This window comes from Marmota monax, unplaced genomic scaffold (genome assembly GCF_021218885.2).
Source record: "Marmota monax isolate L192 unplaced genomic scaffold, Marmota_monax_Labrador192_F-V1.1 WCK01_AAM20220418_F8-fsc00014, whole genome shotgun sequence".
In the NCBI taxonomy this organism is placed as follows: Eukaryota; Metazoa; Chordata; class Mammalia; order Rodentia; family Sciuridae; genus Marmota; species Marmota monax.
The window spans coordinates 31,764,484-31,781,342 of record NW_026695222.1 but is presented as its reverse complement, the minus strand read 5'-3'; the positions used below and the strand labels follow the sequence as shown (position 1 = coordinate 31,781,342).

Below are 16,859 nucleotides of genomic sequence, written 5' to 3'. Positions count from 1 at the left end.
GGGACAGACAGGCCTGGGTTGGAAAGGAGGCCGCTCAGCTTCTTCCTGCCTCGGTTTCTCCCCCACGTGGAGGTGGTGTGAGGCCGCCCTCCCTGCAGGTGGTGCGGGGGCTTATGGGCAGCACACCCCGTGACTTCCGGCTGCACCCAGGGCCCTGGCCGTGCACCTGCGGCTGCTGTGAGCTGCTTGTTGTGCAGAGCAGCGTCCGGCTGCCCTGGAGGCCCCGAGCCTCCCTGGAAGAGGAGACAGCAGCGGGGCCTCGCCCACTTAAGGGGCAGAGCTGGGCCGTCCGGGCCTCCCCCCTCCCTCCTGGGGCTGCTGCTGGGCAGGGTCCCTTGTATCTAGAGGACGGCAGAACTGGGGCTTCCTAGGGGGCCAGCTGAGGTCCTGGGGTCCCTGGAAGGTGGCCTAGCCAGGTCCCCTCTCCCCCACCCTGTCCTGGTGCTGATGGTGGCAGGAGGCAGACCCTGGCTCTGCCCCCCCACCCCTGCTCTGTGACTCTGGGCAAGTGCCTGGACCCCCGGAGCCTCAGGTGGATACCCCCAGGGGGTCGCCCAGGGGTGTCGGCTGGTCAGCAAACAGGACCCGGAGGCCAGGGCTTTCCACCTGGTGCAGGTGCGAGCAGAGGGCTCAGGCCAGCTGTGGGGGCCCCGGTCTAGTCAGTGACCTCCTCCGAGCCTTCCTCCTGTTTCTCAGTGGGAACTCGTCACGCAGGCCCGGGTCACTTCAGTGTGGGCACATGCGCTGTGGCCTTCTCCCCCAGTCCTGTCCTCCCTGGGCCCCTGCTGGGGACATCCTGGCCACTCGCACTCCCTCGGCCCAGGGTTTCCAGCAGGCCCAGCCCCAGCCTCAGGGGTGGGGCATGTGACCAGGACTGACCGTCAGAGCACTTCCTTCTCTCAGTCAGTGAGAGCCAGGCCTGGTTATGGGGTTCACCGGACTCAGTGAGCGGGAGCCTGCAGGTGCCAAGCCAGCAGAGATGGAGAAAGTGGGCCCCGACTATGAACTTTTTAAATTTTTTGGTACCATGGATTGAACTCAGGGGCACTGGACCCCTGAGCCGCATCCCCAGCCCTATTTTGTATTTTATTTAGAGGTAGGGTCTCCCTGAGTTGCTTGGCGCCTCATTTTTGCTGAGGCTGGCTTTGAACTCCTCATCCTCCTATCTACCTCAGACTTCAGAGATGCTGGGATTATGAACTTTTTAATGAAACTTATTTAGTTATTTATTTATACTGGGGATTGAACCCAGAGGAGTTTTACCACTGAGCTACGTCCACAGCCCTTTTAATTTCTTAATATTAAAAAAAAAATTTTGTGTGTGAGACAAGGTCTTGCTAAGTTGCTGAGGATTTTACTAAGTTGCTGAGGCTGGACTCGAACTTGTGATCCTCCTGCCTCAGCCTCCCGAGTTGCTGAGATTAAAGGTTTGGACCACTGCACCCAGCCCTGATGATGAAATTGAATACCTTGATGCAGCCATGTCTGGTGCCATTACTGATTCCTGCTCTGTGGGTGAGCAGCTGAGGCCACATCCAAGGTTGAAGAGGCAGGAAGGGGAAGAAGTGGGGTCTGAACCCCGGCCTTCTGGTGCCAGCAGTGCCCTCAGCCTCTGCTCGCCGGCCCTTTGGTGTAAATCCCTCCTCCAGCCTGGAATCCTCTCCCAGCCTGGCTTTGGAGCTCAGCTATTTCTGACCTTCCCAGGGGAGAATGTTTCCTGCCTCTGGCAGAAAAACCAGGGGAGAAAATGAGAGCCCTGTGGTCTGGCTCCAGACGCGGCTGGCCGACTTGGGAGGGTGAGAACTGGCTCCTCCTTTCCTCCCCTCTTCCTGCCTCTGCCTCCGTCCCTCCCCTCCATCCCTCTAGTCCCCTCCCTTCCCCTCCTTCCCCCTTCCCTCCATCCCACCTCGTGCCTTGGGCTCTGCTCTGGGCTCTGCTGGGTGACAGGCACGCCAGCCCTGGTGTCAACCCCCCCACCCCCCCACCCCGTGTCCCTCAGTACAGCAGGCCCCAGTCCCCTGTGAAAACACCCACCTCAGAGGGTGTCCTCCTCCAGCCCCGCCATCTTTTCCTGTCACTGAATTCCACAGCTGGGTACTTTTCATTTTTTATGTTGAAACAGGGTTTTGTTGCTGAGGCTGGCTCTGAGGATTTTACTGAGGATTTTACTTGTGATCCTCCTGCCTCAGCCTCCTGGGTTGCTGGGGTGAAAGGTGTGCGCCACCACAGTTTGGCCTCATCACCTCTCAGTGTCCCACCTGGTCCTTCTTCCTTATACCTAACAGTGGGGATTAAATCTCAGCACGGGTTTTGGTGGGGACATTGAACCATAGTCAAGTTCAAGGCTAAAACCTGTGCTTGGGGAGCTGGGGTTGTGGCTCGGTGGCAGAGAGCTCGCCTAGCGTGGGCGAGGCCCTGGGTTCAATCCTCAGCACCACATAAAAGTAATAAATGAGTAAAGCCAAGGTATCGTGTCCAACTACAACTAAAAAATAAATATTTAAAAAAAAAAAAAAAAGAACTGTGCTTGGAGCCGGGTGGTGGCGCACGCCTGTGATCCCAGCCACCTGGGAGGCTGAGGCAGGAGGACTGAGAGTTCAAAGCCAGCCTCAGCAATTTAGCAAGGCCCTAAGCAACTCAGTGAGACCCTGTCTCTAAAATACAAAAAGGCCTGGGGACGTGGTCAGGTGGCCCTGAGTTCCACTGTCTGGTACCACAAAAACAACAAAGACCCTGTATTCTGAGGGGGGACTGGGGATCTGGAGCCTCTGATGGAATCGAGGACGGAACCGAGGGAGGGTCTTCTCGGCATTTAGACTTTTATGTATTTATTTGTCCCGCGTGCTGGACCAGGCTCTGCTGGTTTGGTGACTCCCTGGCTTTTCCTATCTGGCTTCCCCGTGTGGCCCTGTCTCCCTCACAGGCCAGGCAGAGCCGCGGTGGCACCAGGCCCACGGTGGGTGCACAGGGAAGGACGGGGGTGCTTGCTGTGGGCTGGGGTCTTTTTGAACACCACCGGGTCACTTCTCCCCACAACCAGGGACAAAGGCTGGGGCTCTGGCCAGCAGACCCTCCACAGCGTTTGTTGAATGACTGAAAGAAAGCCGCGCCTGCCACCCAGTCTGCGGGCGGGGAGCTGCGGGTTTCCACCTCTGCTGGCCCGGCCACGAGGTGCCCAGCCCTGGGGGTGGCGGCCAGGAGTGCAGCCGGGACCGGGCGTGGCTCAGGCCGGGGACGCCCCTGGCGCAGCGGGGCCGGGCGGGCAGCCCCTCGCCTGGCCCAGCGGCTGCCAGGTGTCCGCTGAGCCTGGAGCGCGCCCAGCTCCTGGCCCTTGGCCGGGGGCCACCTCCAGGCGGTGCCGCCGCCCGCTCAGACGGCCCTGTCGCCTCCGCGGCCTCGGCGTCTTGGCGGGCAGCCGCGCCAGCGCCCCGCGGGCTCCGGAGCACGTGGAGGCGGAGCTGCCTGGAAGCTGGACGCCGCCGGTGAGTCACTTCCCGGGGCCGCGGGCCGCCGGCCGAGCCGAGGCCGGACTCGGGGGAGCCGCAGGGAGAAGACCGGGCCGCGGCGACGGTGGCGTCCGGCACCCGCGCCTGCGCACTGCGCACTCTCCCGGTCTTCGTTCTTTCTGCTGCGGAAGGTTGCGGGACATCTGTGTCCCCAGATGAGGGCCGCCAGAGTCAGCAAGGGCCAGATCACCAGCCACCAAAAGAGCCCCGGAGCCGGGTGGGCGTGCCCACCTCTAATCCCAGCAGCTCGGGAGGCTGAGGCAGGAGGATCCCAAGTTCAAGGCCACCCTCAGCAACTCAGTGAGACCCTGTCTCAAAAAAGGGTGATGCTGGGGACAGAGCTGAGTTGGTACAGCACTTCCCTGCGTGCATGAGGCCCCGGGTTCGATCCCCAGCCCCCCTCCCCACACACATGCACACACACACACACACACGCACACACACACGCACACACACGGAGGGGGGGCTAGGGGCGTGGCTCAGCGGTCGGGGAGGGCCCCTGGCTTCAATCCCGGTACCAACCACAGAAGGCCCCGGGACGCCCAGTGAAATACGAATTTCAGATGAACAACAGCTACTTCCTCAGGGTAAGTATATGCCGCGTCCTATGAGTGTGAGCGTGTCCCGGGTGTGGACAGTGTGAGTATGTCCTGTGCAATGTGGGGCCAGCCCCTGGGGGGCGTCCGGCGCTCGGCCCCACTTCTCTCCCACCAGCCCCGTGGGCCAAGAGTCCTGCCCAGGAGGGCACAGAGGCGCAGGGCAGTGGTCCACCTGCCCGGGGCCCTGGGGTGTGCCTCCTGGCTGAGGGCTGGGGTGCCAGGGAGTGGGGGGGGCTCCGGCAGAGCCTCCTGTGCCATGGGCTGTCACCTCTCTCACCTCAGGATGGCAGGTTCAGGGACCCTGCTTCCGGCCACGCTTTCCTGAGCCCTCACCTGTTGGGAAAGTCCCTGTGAGTCACCGGGGCCGGAGGTGGCGCGTCAGAGTGTGGCTGGGGACTGGGTGGGCAGAGCCTCGCCTCATGGCTGGAGGGGGCATCATGGAGAAGGGGGCAGCCAGATGGGGTGGCCCGCGCCCGTAACCCTGGTGACTCAGGAGCTGAGGAGGGGGATCACGCTCGAGGCCAGCCCGGGCAGCCTAGCAAGGCTCTGGCAGCTTAGTGGGTCCTGTCTCCAAAAGTGGAAAGGGCTGGGGTGTGGCCCCGTGGTAAAGCCTGGGTTCAACTCCCAGGCCCCGAACCAAACCACACACCTGCACAGTGAAGAGGGGACAGGTGGGACCGGACGGGCCTCTTGGCCTCCTGGCCTCCTTCCTACCCCACGGCCTCACCAAGCAGGGCCTCGCTGACACCCAGTGGGTGCCTGGAGTGAGGCCCTGGAGCCCTGGGGAGTCTGAGCTCCTGTCGGGGCCTGAGCCTCCTCTCCACTCACCTCCTCGCCTCGGCTGCTGCACATCTGTTAACGGTGTATTTGACTTGAGCGCCTACTGTATGCCATCAGGCACTGTTCTAGGAATGGCCGAGGGGGTGACCCAGAGAACAAGCCAGACATTAAGCCTGGCCCTCATGAGCTGAGGTCTAATGGGGAGGCAGATAATGGACTCCTAAGGAAGATAATTTTGGGTGGGAAAAGTACTAAGAGGGAAATAGATGAAAGGGGAGGTGCCCGGGCAGGGCTGTAGGGGTTCTGTCTCCCTTGAACAGAGACCCAAAAGGTGAGAAGGGCACCTTCGGGGCCCTGTGGGGAAGTGTTCCCAGTCAGGCCAACATCAGGCGTAAAGGCCCCGAGGCAGAGCTGGGGAGGTCCCACTTAGGAGCCACCTGGATCCTCCCTTTCCCTCTTCAAACTCTGCGGGTGTCACCTCCTTGGAGAGCTTCCTTGGTGACCGTGGCCAGACTCACCCCTGCTTTACCCGGAGTGCTCCCTGCTCTCCACAGCGCATGGGACGGCGTCATCTCTCTTTCCCCACAATGACACTGTCAAGAGTCTCCCTCGCCCCCCACGGGGTGCAGAATGTGTGGGGGCCACGAGGACACTGCGGGCCCTGTGGGGGATGGCAGCGGAGATGGGCGTGACGTCTGCCTTGGATGCCACACCCGAGCGTGACAGGCGTCCCCTGAACAGCGCCACAGTCCTGTTGGCTGCCACGGCTGCTCGGTGTGTCCGGACCTGCCGAGCGCTTTCCCCTCTTGTGGTGAGACTCGCGGTCAGGTCCCCTGGTCCCCTTCGCAGCATGCAAGACCTTGACTGCCACCTAGTTCCCCGAGGAAGCCCTGAGCCCTGGTGCGTCCCCCTCCAGCCAGCAGCTGGAGTTGCTGAGAGGTGCCACCTTACGGACAGGGACAGGGCACGTGCCACGGATCGCCTCTGGGGCGCGGCCCAGGCCACGTGTCTGGAAGAGCATCTCCTGGCTATTCTGGGTCCGCGGGAGGACAGAGCCGCGGGGGCTGGGGCGACTCCGGGGACACCTTTTAAAGCCTCTGGGGTCTTGGGGCAGACTCTCAGCAGGACCTAAGAGGGAGGCGCGGCTTTGCCCCATTCTGCAGATGGGGACCCTGGGCCCAGAGGGCTGTGCGCATGAGCTGAGCTCGCGGCAGGACGAGGGGACAGGAAAGGCCAGTCCCCATCCAGGCTCAGCCTCTCCGCTCGTCCCCAGCAGGGGAGCTGGGGGGGGACAGCCAGTTTCCACGTCACCTTCTCTTGGACCCCAGCCCTTTTCTGCCCCTTCCTGGCTGTGTGACATTGGGCAGTGTGTCCACCTCTCTGGGCCTCTCTGTCCCCATCAAAGGGTGGTTCCAGGGGTAAAAGCTGAGCGGTGCTGTGATTTGTCTGTCGCAGAGGACGGCCCTCTAGTGCTGAGAGCCCGAGGGCTTGGGTTGTGGGGCTGGGGACAGAAGGGCTCGGAGGGCCACAGAGCTGGAAAGTGGTGGCGTCCACCTTGCAAATCGCAAGCCCACGCTGCCCTGGATGACCCGGATCCGAAAAAGGCCCCTAGTTTTCCGAAACTGCCTGGACCCCGAGGAGGGCCGGCTGGCGGGGCTAATTCCCCAGGACTGCACTGCGCGGCTCAGTGGGTGACAGAGATCAGGATATAATTCGTCCCTGAGACAGGGTGGCAGAAGTTCCAGGGCGAGATTCCCATGTGGGTATGGCGGGTGCGTCCCCAGGCCTCTTTGTTGAGACTTAGCACAGACCAGGCTCCGGAGGACAGTGGGGACATCTTTGGGCATCAGCTGAGGGCCCAGCAGTGTGCTGGGGGGACGGCGCACTGACGGAGCCACTCAGAACCCAGCCTGGAAGGTCGTACCGAGTGCAGAGGCCCAGAGAGGTGGGGACACTTGCCCAAGGGTAAACAGCTGAAGAGTGCAGTCAGGATCGGGACGGAGCCCACTCTGAACCTCTGTTCCTTCCCCTGGGAAGCCGAGAGAGAAACCATGTCCAGTCCCCGGATGATCTGAGGAGGTTCCCGGAGGGAGTGGGGGGCACTCGTCCCAGGAGGTGACCTGTGTCCTGAGTCCCGGGTCTTCCTGGCCGTGTGTGGGGCTGGGCGTTGGTGAGGAAGGGGGACCCCAGCTCTGGGGCTGGAGGGGTGTCAGCATCGAGGGGGTCTGGGGCCTCCCCTCCTGCAAGTGGGGTCCCTGGGAAATCGCTGGGTCTGTCGGCTCCAGCCAACTCCAGCCCCCACCCTCCCGCGCCCTCCCAGGGTCCCGTTCTGTGGAGGGAGGTGCCGGCCGAGGCAGGACTGGAGGTTGGCCACACTGGCTGCAGCCCAGCGGCTGAGTCCTGGCAGGAGGAGGCCAGGCTCCTGAGTCACAGCTTCCTGCTGTCAACCTGGCAGGAGGGAGACCGGGGGAGGGCCTGGCAGGGTGGGGGCCCAGGTCCCAGGGCAGCCTTCAGACAGGGTCCCCAGGTCAGAGGTGAGGGGGCCCTGCGGTGCCTGAGGGGGTCCCTGTTCCCCCGGGTCACGGGCAGCGGCCTCTGCCGTCCTTACCTCTTCTCTGCCTCCCTCTCTCGCGCACTTCCTCTGCAGCTGGCCTCTCTCTCTCTCTCTCCTTTTTTTGGTACCAGGGATTGGACCCAGGGTGCTCTACCTCTGAGCCACCTCTTTTATTTTTTAAGATGTTGATGTCTTAAAAATCAACAATGTCACCCTTTCTTTTATTTTTTATTTTTTTAAAGATGTTGATGGACCTTATTTTTATTCATTCATTTTTATGTGGTGCTGAGAATTGAACCCAGGGCCTCGCACGCGCCAGGCAAGCGCTCTGCCACTGAGCCCCAGCCCCAGCCCCTCCCCAGTCCTTTTTTATATTTGATTTTGAGAAGGGGCCTCAACAAGTTGCTGAGGCTGGTTTTGAACCTGCCATCCTCCTGCTCTGGCCTCCTGAGTTGCAGGGATCCCGGGCCTGCGCCCTGCGCCCCACTCGGGCAGGGTTTCTGTTGTCTGTTTGCAGCTGGGAGCCTGAACCCAGAGCCAAGCCTCAGGGCTGCGGGCGAGTACTCCACCACTGAGCCACAGCCCCAGTTCTTCAGGCAGAGGTTTCGTACCACTCGGGATTTAATCTAGGTTAAAAGGAGACCCCTCGCTGAGCTGGGTGGTGCAAGCCTGGAATCCCAGCAACTCAGGAGGCTGAGTCAGGAGGATTGCAAGTTTGGCCCAGTCTCCGCAATTTAGTGAGCACCTGTCTCAAAATTAAAAAACAAAGAAAACAAGAAAAGAAAGGAATTGGGATGTGGCTCAGTGGTGAGTTCAAATCCTAGGGCCCGAGCAAAACAAAACAAACCCCAAAAGTCTTGGCCTGCCCTTCCTGGCCAGGTGGCCCTGGCCACGCACTTCAACGTCTGTGCCCTGGCTCCTCATCCTTGTGTGAGGACCAAAGGTCCACGCATGGCCGGGACGTGACCTCATGTCACTCGGGGAGGCTCCTCTTGATCTGCTCTGCTGCGGGCCCACACCTGGTCTCATGGATGAATCTGGACAGCGGAGGTGGCCCCGCTCAGGACCACACAGCCAGGAGAAGGCCGAGTCAAGACGCACGGCCCCAAAGCCCAGAGCCCACAGACTCACACTCATCTGCAAAATATGCAAGGTGCAGACCCCTGGGCAGAGGCCTGGGGGCACAGAGGCCCGGGGCCAGTCAGCAGACCCTGCCGTGGTCAGAGGGGATGTTCGTCCAGCCAGAGGGTGTGAAGTGCACTGCCCCAGGGCTGCTCTGGGGGCCGGTCCTTCCTGGAGCCCCACAGCTGCCCTATTCCCCACGCCTAGGAGGGTCAGGTGACGGCAGCGCCTGCAGGTGCAGGGCAGGTGGTCCAGGGACCGAGCGGAGGCAGTCGGGCACGGGGGCGGCCGGGAGAGGAGAGTGGGCTTCACCAGGGAAACAGGAGGCCTGCAGTTTGCTGGGAATCTTGTGGCTGAGGACACTGTCAAACCCCGAGGGGTCGAGCCAGCCTTCTCTGACCCTCGGAGCTGGCTTGGTCCTTGGCCTCCCGTCCAGGGTTTCTGCTGGTCAGTGGGGTCACAGGTTGGTGCGTGCCATGTTCCTAGAGGAGTCCCAAGGCCCCCGCCTGTGTTCACTTCCCCCCTGGCCAGGCCTGGTGAGGAGCTGGGCCTGCCCAGGCAGGGACTGTCCTGTCTGCACCCTCCCGTCTCCTGTGTCTCCAGGATCTCTCTGGACGAGACGCCCCGACAGTGTCTGGGCCCCTGCCAGCCCCAGCCCAGCGGCCCGGGCTCCCTGGCTGGAGCAGCTGGGTGTGAGGGTCGGCGAGAGGGTCTCCGAGGGAGGCCGGTTCTGGCAGCCAGGGCCGCGTGGAGGGCTTCCCGGAGGAGGGGTCCTGGAAACAGGTCCATAGCTGACGTCTTGGGAGTCAGAATCCCAGACCCCCACGGGGGCATGACTGTGTCATCTCTGTCATTTCTGTGTCCCCAGTTTCCAGATACACAGGAATATGGAGAGCAGGCTCTGCCTGCTGGGGTTTTCCATTTCAAAAGTATATAAAGTAGCCATTTGCCCTAAACTACTCTTTTTTTTTTTTTGTACTGGGGATTGAACCCAGAGGATTTCCCACTGAGCCATGTTCCATTCCTTTTTACTTTTTATTTTAAGGCTGTCATTAAGTCGGTCAGGGTCTCCCTCAATTGCTGACTGTGGCTTCGAACTCGGCATCCTCCTGCCTCGGCCTCCCAAACTGCTAGGATCACGCAGTGCGCCCTGTCAGCTGACCTGTTTTGAGCCCCAGTGCTCAGGCGGAAGGAGTGGTGACGTGTCCAGGCACAGATCGCCACCAGGTTCGACACCCAGGACTTCTTGGAGAGAAGAGCCTCCCTGCCCAGCACAATGTCAGGCACCGTGGATAAATGGACCAATCACGTCGGGACAGTGGCCACCTGAACTTCTCAGAGGAGATCAGAGGCACGTGGTGGCGGGCGTGCTGCGGACACGGCAGCCCACGGGCGACCCACCCTCCCCCAGAACATGTAAAGGGAGGCACCTGGGACTGCGGTCAGTGGCACGCTGACCCAGCCTCTTATCAGACCATCCAGCAAGCGCGTCACAGAGTGACAGGCCACCAACTCCTGACTCTGTCCCCGGGGCTCCAGCCCAGCTCTATCTCCCTGACTGACGTGGCCCGTTTCGAAACTGCCTGCTGTCCAGCTTGGTGGCTTGTCGCCCAGCTGACCACCTGCGGGGACCCTGTGTTTGTGGCCCTCCCTGCTCCCGGCAGTGTCCCCCACTGTGGCATGCGCTGGGGGATCCCAGGGCTTGCACCTGCTGGGCGATGCGCTCCCACTGAGCCACACCCCAGCCCTTGTTGTTTTAGGTAGGTTCTTGGTAGGTTGCCGAGGCTGGCCTTGAACCTGTGAGCCTCCTGCCTGGGCCTCCAAGTTGCAGAGACGATAGGTAGGTGTCTGTCTCCCCAGTTGAGAACTGCCTCCTTGGCCACGGTGAGCCCTTTCTTAGACTTTCTGTAACGTCTGTCTGTCTGTCTCACTGTGAAGCATGGCGTGGGACTTGGCGGTATGGGTCTTGGTGATTAAGATTGAAGGATAAAGGAACCTGTGATGGCCCTGATCATGGCTGCCAGGTGAGCCAGGGGTACTCGGTGAATTATTGCTGATGAAAGTGGCACAGCGGGTGAGTTTCATTGTCGTTCACAACTGAAATCACGGAAAGACACAGATACATCGGATCTAGCTGAGGGCGTGGCTCACTCAACACTGAGGTCATGAGAGAGCAGCCGACAGGAGCTGAGAGAGCCCATGTGCCAGCAGGGCGCTGTGCACGACCCTGTAAGGTAGGTGTTACGTCATCTCCCATTTTATATATGAGGAAACTGAGAGACAGAGAGGTTAAGTATTTTGCCCAAGGCTGCACAGCCAGCAAGTGACTACTGGTGTTGAAACCCAAGCCTGTCCGTAGAGCTTAGTGCGCATCACTTCTTGGAAGATTTAACGTGCCCTTTCCATGGGGTAGTGGGGAGTCACAAAAGTTAGGCTTATTTTTTTTCTGCTCTCTCTGTCCATCTACTTTGGCCTGGCAATTAGTAGGTGCTCAATAAGAATCTGAATAAATTTGCAAAAGTCCTGACAAGTTACTTTTCTCTGAGCCTGTATCCTCTTCAGTGCAATAGGCCCAGGGCAAGTACTGACCTCACTGGGCTGTTTGGACACAAAAATGAAAGAATGGGCTGTGGGGAGGCTGCTGTGGCTGAGAGGAAGAAGCTGAAGTCTGCCAGAGCTGGGTGCAAGTCTAAGAGGCCTACTTTCCTTTCCAGCTGTGTGGTCTCAGACCAGTGTCTCGCCCTCTCTGACCCTCTCTGTGAGGTAGGGTAGTTTGGATGCTGGGAATCTGAATTCCCCCAGGCTCCCATCTGGGGGGCAGTGACTAGCCTTGGTGCCTCCTTGCTCTGAATCTCAGGGGCACTGAAGGCTCTGGGGCTCTGGGCCGGCAGCACCCTGCAGGTCTGAGCTCCCACTGGGCTACCCCGTGCCTGCCCCAGGCCAGCGCTGCCACCCAGCTCTGCTGAGCGCCAGCCGGGGCTCCGAGGCCGTGCCACCTGCCTGAGCAGTGGGAAGAGCGCTGAGGCCAGGTCACAGGGGACACTGACCAGGATGCAGTCCCCCCACTCCGGCTCCGGCTCCGGCTCCAGCTCCCATTTCCCTCCCTGCCTGGCCTCTGGGCTCGGGGAGAGGCCCAGCAAGGCCTCCAGAGCAGGAGGGGCCGAGGACCCGGCTCCTCCCAGGCCCAGGTTGCAGAAGGGAAGCCGGAGGCCGGTGTCCTCCTGGCTGTGGGCACCCTCCCTGCCCCCCTGCCTTCCCCCTACCCTGCGGCTCCCTCCTTCTCCTCTCATGGTGACCCCTCCTCCTCCAGGCCTCCCCCCAGCGCTGCTCCTGGGGAGCTCCGCGGGCCAGCCGCATCCTGTCCTGGCTCACCGCTGTTCGCCTCTGCTGGTGGGTTCTGTGTCCCCCACTGGGAGGTCAGCTCCAGAGGCTGTGTCCTTCTAATCCATGCCATCCCCTGACCTCGTGCAGGGCTCTGCCGGTCCCTGTCTGCTGAGCATGGGCCTGGCTAAATGCCTGGCACATAGTAGGTTTTCAGCAAAGACTGAAGCAGCATCTACTCCCTAGGGAGAGACCTGTTGGAGAAACAGGAAAAACACAAATGGGGTTTGAATCCTGCTTGCTGTGTGATTCTGGTCAAGTGTCCTGCCCTCTCTGTTTCTAAACCTCCACAGCCTCAGCTAGAACAGGGATCTGTTGGCCAGCTGCCTCCAGGATCCTTGGTGAGCAGGGAGTGGCCCACCCCAGCAGGTGCCGGTCTGCACACCCCCACCAGGCATCCAGCTCGCAGGTCCCCAGCTGGCCATGGGGAGGAGGCTGCTGGAGGGAGGCCGGCCAGCCCCGCCTGCTGCTGCTGTCCTTGCTGGGCCCAGCAGTGCACCTGTCCCAGGTCAGAGAGCACCCAGCGGGAGGAGGACACGGGCCTGTGGGGCGGGGCTTGTGGCCTGAGTGGCAGGTGCAGGCAGGTGCAGGCAGGTGGCCCTGGCACCCCGAGCAGGCCCTTGGGCAAAAGCCCCCACACGCCCCGAACCGGCCCGTCTGGTCGGACACCTGTGCGGGCAGCTCCCGGTCAGGGCCGTCCATGCAGGTGTGACTGGCAGGGTGGGGGCTGGAGGGGCAGTGGGGGCCTTGGGGACCCACCAAGGGGCCTGGGCAGGGGACCCGGTCCTGCTCCTGGGGGCTGACCCCTCTCCAGGCCGGAGGCTCCTGAGGCTGGAGTCAGGCGGGTGGCCCTGCGGGCTGGTCCCCACCAGAGCTGGCCTTTCACGTTATTTATTGAGCGCCTTCTGTGTGCCAGAGGCCAGTGGGTGCTGGGGAGGGGTGAGCAGGTGACAGGGGTGCGGGACTCCAGGCAGGGAGGGGCGGCGGGGCAGGATTGTCACAGGGGATGGGGGTGGGGCTGCTGGAAGGGCCAGGGAGGCGTCTCTGGGGAGGTGGCCAGAGCACCCGCCGGACCCTGGGGAGGCTGGGTGGATCGCGGCCACTTCGGGGCCAGGACCCGGGGGCCTGGGCTTTCATTTGCATTTGCTGGCAGTCACCAGAGGCCCCCAGGGCCTGTTCCCAGGGCAGAGGCCAAGGGTCAGGGCGTGGGCTGCAGGAAGTGGGCCCGGGGCCTGCAGCGGCTCTCGGGGACAGCTAATATTCCAAGTGCCGGTGACGAGACCCAGCCGGGTGGCAGGGGGGCGGGGCCCGCTCCACAAACAGCCCCGAAGCTGATCAAAGCGGCGGGTCTGCAGGGCCCCAGGCCAGCTCCTGGGACGCGGAGCCTCCCCAGGCCAGCGCAGGGCTCTGCGTGGCCGGGCAGGGTCCTGAGGCTCGCGTCTTGGGGGCGCTGAATGGACCCAGGACCGCCCGCCCCGCCCACAGGGAGGCCAAGAGGCCGGCGCTCCACCTGGGACCGAGGCCTGGCGGCTCCGAGCCCAGTCTGGCCACCGTGAGGCCCCGGTGCCGACTCAGCTTCCTCCAAGTGCAAGCCTCTGTCCCCAGCTCCACGACGGGTTGATGGTGGCACCTAGGCCACAGGCCATGGCACTTCATCGTCATGATTTATGAAGATGGTACCAGGGACCAGACCGGGGCGTCCCCAGCCCTTTTGTATTTTCTTTAGGGACGGGTCTCACTGAGCGGCCCAGGCCTCACTAAGTTGCTGAGGCTGGCTTTGAACTTGCCATCCTCCTGCCTCGGCCTCCCCAGGAGATGGGCTCACAGGCACAGGCGTGCGCCGCGGCACCCTCCTGGCGAAGGCTGGTGGCTTGTCCATGCTCTCAGGGACATGAAGCTCACCAGGGGTCTGGGTGGAGGAGTGCGTCCCCACACCTGCCCAACTACAGCGTCAGGAGGGCAGGTCTGGGCAAGAAGCCCAAGGTGACCTCAGCCCAGGCCCTGGGGCCTCCTGGCCTCACCAGCTCTCTCTGAGCCTCGTTCCTCGGCTGCCGCTCGGGACAGGCCTCAGCTTGAGGGGGACGGGAGGGCCCAGGCTTCGCCCTGCCTGCCTCCCACCAGCCTTGTCGGCCTGCCCCTCCAGTGGCCTCGTCCTGGGCCCCGTCCCCACCCCTGCTCGAGTCCACACCTGGCAGAGAAACTGGGTCAGACCCTCCTCTGCTTCTTCCCCAGCTTCTGTCCTACCCATAACGTCCAGTCCCCTGCCCCCGTGCCCTGCACGCCCAACCCACACGCAGACCCCGCAGGACCTGTACCCCCAGGTCCTGAGACACTAGGGCTCGGGGGTCTGTGGGGACGGCCTGAAGGGACCAGGTCTTGGGAGGCAGGCGCTGTGGCCTGCGGCACTTGTCCAGCGTCCCAGTCCCAACAGGGGAGAAGGCAGCCGCTGAGGCTCCCAGGGCCAACGCCTCTGCTCCGGTGCCGCGACGGCGGCGAAGGCAGGAAGCCAGGTGCCAGCAGGTGCTTGACGGAGGCGACTCGGGAGTCCTCAGTGGACCTCTGGGAAGGGACTCGCCCCCACTTTACGGATGAGGAGACTGAGTTTTGTGGTTTTGTACCAGGGATTGAGCCCAGGGGCGCCCAACACTGAGCCACACCCCAGCCCTTTTCATATTTTATTTAGAGACGGGGTGTCCCTAAGTTGCTGAGGCTGACATTCAACTTGTGATCCTCCCGCCTCAGCCTCCCAAGCCGCTGGGATTACAGGGGTGCTCCACGGTGGCAATAGCACCCCACTTCACCAGGCCGTGCTCTGGGTGTTGCTTTACCTGTGGGGCCTCCCGCCCCCCCTGGGGTGCACCCAGAGCCTGCCTCCCTTTTCTGCCCAGGGAGCATCCTGCACCAACGCCCCCAAATGGAAGCCAGCCCTCAGAGGGATCTCCCTGGTGTCTGACTTTCCCCAAGTTTCTTCAGGGTCTGGGACTCATGCCTCCAGCATGCAAGTGGCAGGTGGCTTCCTTCCACTCACACTTGGGACTTCAGAGGTTCCCAGGGAAGGCCTGGGAGGCATCTGCCACACTGCTGTGTGACCTCAGGCAAGTCGCTGAGCTTCTCTGATCTTCCAGGCTCACCCACCTCCGTGGGGTTGTGGCTTGCTGAGACGGCTCCGGCTGGGAAGGTGTGGGGACCAGGCCCAGAAGGCCGACACCTAGAGCACAGCTTCTTCGCTTGGAGGACCCTAAAGAGGGAACGGAGCCACAGCACCCACACTCCAGGCCCACCTCCCGCCACCCTGTCCCCACTTAGCGCTCTGCATGCCCCCAGGAGGTGGGGTCCAGTCCTGACCACCGTCTCCCTCTGCCACGTCCAGCTTGTCTTCCCTCACAGGAAGGAGACACTGACCAGGAGCCGCAGCTGTAGGTCCTGTGCAGGGTCCCGCCACCTCCCGCCACCTCCCTGCTCCTGCCAGAGGATCCCCAGGGCCACACAGATGTGGCCCAGATCCCGGCTCTGCCTCCTTCACGGAGGGGAGTGAGGCGGGGAGAGAGCCGCGTGGTCCTGAGCCCAGGAAGCTGGCGCCTTGCCAGAGGGCCCCGAGGTCACTCCGGACGCTCTGAGTGGGATGACCCTGGCTCCCAGGAGAGAGCATGCACCGTGGGCACTGTCCCCCAGGTGTGGGCACTGTCCCCCAGGTGCAAAAGAGGGAGCTAGGCTTCAGAGGGGCCCGGCCACTGCCCAAGGTCACACATCCAGAGGTGGCACAGCATCTCTGTCCTGGAGCCTGTGACTAGAAATGGGGAGAGCAAAGCCCAGAGAGGGCAAAGGCCTGGCCCAAGGTCACACAGCCCCACTGAGGCTGCACGAGCTGGGAGCCCTGCAGTCCCAGCGCTTCCCACAGCCTGGTGGGGGTGGGGTCTGCCTGGCACTTCCTGTTGGTTGGGGCAGGACCTCCGTGAGGCCTGATGAGATAGACGCAGGGTCTTCCCACGGCCCAGGCCCCTCAGGAATGTCTGGAGCGCCATGAGGGGCAGGGCCAGGAGCCCCAAGTCCTGGGTCCCAGGCCCACTGTCCATTTGATTACCCTGGTGTCCCTGGTCCTGTTCCCACCCCAACCCAGGTCTCCACCTCCTCAGCTGGCCCTTCCTAGGGGGTCACCATTCACTGAACACACCCAGTGCCAGGCCCACGGGAGGGCTCAGGCCACGACCAAGATGGTCACCTCCCCACTCTGAGCCTGTCTCCTCCTCTGTCAATGGCTCACCACAGACCCGATAAGAAGCTGCCTGCTCAGCACTGAAGCCACTGCCCCAAGGGTGGGGTCACCAGGGCCCGCCGCTGACCCCACCAGCTATCTTCCAGTCTCTGTGGTCTCTGCCACTTCCAAGGTGCGGTCAGCCACAAGGACAGTGTCCAGTACACTGAGTTCAAACTCAGCCCTGCACTGGATCTGTGACCCTGGGCAGATCCCTCGTCTCTCTGAGCCTCAGTTTTATTATCTGTAAAATGGGAAAAAACGAACTTGAGTCTGGGTGTGGTGGCACAGGCATGTGATCCTGGTGACGTACGTGGCAGGCTAAGGCAGGAGGACTGCACGTTCGAGGCCAGCCTCAGCAACTCAGGGAGGCCCTGCCTCTAAATAAAATATAAAAAGGGCTGGGGAGTGGCTCAGAGGTTAGCTCCCCACGTTCGATCCCTGGTGAAAGACCAAAGGGGAGGGCTGGGGATGAAGTTCCAATCCCCCGTGATCACACACACACACACACACACACACACACACACGAGCACACGCACACCCAGAAATGAAAAGAGAAGAGAACCCAACCTGACCACAGAACTTGATGAAGCGTCAGCGCCTGGCACCAGTCACTCCTGGTGGGTCTTCTTCCCAGTGGGGACATTGGGGTCGGCCACCTTGAG

At 62.1% G+C, this 16,859-nt stretch overlaps 1 long non-coding RNA gene across 1 annotated transcript; it reads left to right on the top strand.

Moving 5' to 3' along the window:
• The first annotated feature begins 3,511 nt into the window (after window positions 1-3,511).
• LOC124085965 (uncharacterized) lies at window positions 3,512-11,095 on the top strand. Its single transcript, XR_006849645.2, has 2 exons — window positions 3,512-4,093; window positions 9,607-11,095. It is a non-coding gene; the product is annotated as an uncharacterized LOC124085965 (long non-coding RNA).
• The last annotated feature ends 5,764 nt before the right edge of the window (window positions 11,096-16,859 follow it).